Source organism: Crocodylus siamensis, chromosome 2 (genome assembly GCF_052110815.1).
Source record: "Crocodylus siamensis isolate JL-2025a chromosome 2, ASM5211081v1, whole genome shotgun sequence".
NCBI lineage: Eukaryota > Metazoa > Chordata > Crocodylia > Crocodylidae > Crocodylus > Crocodylus siamensis.
Window position 1 is genome coordinate 248,467,359 of NC_143396.1, and position 2,309 is coordinate 248,469,667.

Below are 2,309 nucleotides of genomic sequence, written 5' to 3' on the forward strand. Positions count from 1 at the left end.
CTTTAGCCTTTCTGCTGAGACTGCCAACAGGGCAACCAGTTGTGATAGTTGACAGACACCTGTTTGTTAGCAACTGGACAATTAACTCCATTAGCACTGCCAACAAAACCACTATCAAAGAGCACAGGCATAGGCAGGAATTTGCTGTAACATTTGAATTCTTTCTTTCTTTCTTTTATTTAATACTAAACTTACTGGGTATGTTTGGTCCATGTTTCTGGCTCTAAATTTGTCTGGAATGTCTGTGTTTAATGTTGAGTGGAAGAGCACTATTATACAAGGACTTTAGTTAAGAGTATGGATTAATGTGTATTTTCAAGTCAAACAGATGCCATCTGCTGAGCATAGCAAGCATCTCTGTCAGCACTGACCTAAATAGGTTTTAAACTGGCAACAAAGAGGTTAAAATTACCAAAATTTCACTTTCACTGTGTTTGTCAGTGTTTCTATTTAGTTTTAAATTTAGTCTTAAGACTGAGAAGAGTAGAACAATCCTGGTGTATGTAAATGATCTATAGTCTGTTTTAGTTAGTTACTGCAAGTCTAATAAATGCTTCTTTAATCCATCATGCAGCTTCTTTGGGGCTATACTAAACTCCTCGGGTAGCAGCAATAAAAAAAAACAAACACCTCAAAACACAAAAATGTAAGCATTTGTCACTTGCTTTTCTTTCTTAAGATGGATTTACAGTTGCAAACTTCTCTGGTCCTGCCTGCTCTACAAGAATATCCAGCCTTGTTGCAACACACCTGCATTTGATGTTTGAGAGGTAGGGGGTGTCTTAATTTGATCTAAATTATCTGGTTAGACTTGTTTCTTCTTTACAAAGTGACTAAGATCCTCTCTTCTCCACTGAGTGCTGTCATGTGCCAATGAGCATTTAGTGACAGGATTACAAGGAGCATCCTGCATCCTAAAATCCAGTCCCTTGTTACTGCAGGAAACCACAGCACTCATCATCACATAATGTTGTTAATAAATATATTTAGTGAGGTGCATCTTAAATTAAGTTAGGCTCTTATTTCCCTCCCTACATGTATTGTGTTTTTTTTTTTCTTATGAGTTCTCACTAGTCCCTTGTAAAACTACATTACCACACCCTACCTACTGGAAATACCTTACCTAATGCTCCTCAAGTTGCATTTGCTCTTTCCTAGCCAAGTCCCAGTGGTAGCTCATGTTTGTGCTGTGATTAACTCATGCACCCAGCTACTTTTCCACCTCTGTTGTTTCCAACTGTTAAGCATGCTCTTTATTAGTTCCTTAGTGCAAGAACTTCCACTTAAATACATGTCATCCCATTCTAGTTAGATGACCTTGTGGGCTGAACTATAAGAAATTCTTATCTTCTTCTTTATGGACAATGAAACCCAACTTTTGTCTTTGACAGATTTTTAAACATATTCCTACCTTCTGTCAGTCATCAAGAGAGAAATCTAGGAACTGTCCCTAAACCAGTTATTGACAAACTGCTAGTAACTACCCTCCAGCAGAACTGTCATCTCTGCTTTAACCAGTTGCTTTCCCATCTTACACATCTTAAATCCCTGCCTTCTCTATTTCAGCTATTATATTGTCTTGATTACAAGTCACACCCATGTTTTCAGGTTCAATTCCAGGAAAAAAAGATTTGTCCCAAAGGATGAGTCAGTAACTATAGATGATGATTTTGTACTGATATTATGCTTACAAAACCTCACAGAAGAATCAAAGAACCAAGAAAAGGACCACAAGGGTGCATGCAGATAAGTGCAGACATGTTTCCCAGGGGACAAGTAGTAGCAGTTCACTTTGTGCTGCTGCTACTTATCCCTGGGGAATGCCCATGTGCCATGCATGCTTTGGCCTGTGGCAGGTTACCCTGCATGGGGGAGGCTGGGACCAGCAACTGTGCTGGACCCAGTAGCCTTACCTATGTTCTTGGTGGCATCTGGGAGCTGCATATTCAAGTGAGGGACTACAGATGTGTTCTGCTGAGCATTTTTCCCCTCCAAGTATGAATTGTTTTTTGCGGCAGAGCAACTGTTTCAGTTATTTCAGCAGGAGTTTTTTGGCTCATCTCTAAAGCATGTTTTTCCACAACTGTCAGACTAGCTCTACTATTAACCTCTACCAAAATGCATCCCGTCACCCAGTGTTGGCCCTTGTACCTTTTTGTGTTCTGAGGTAACACATTCACTTGACAAAGCTTTTAGGAAAAAAAGAGGCTTAAGAATAGTATACAATTATATTGATCTTAATGAAAAATGTCATTGAGTGGTAACATAGACTGGTCTAACTGTTCAAGCATGGTAAGATCCCCGTGTCT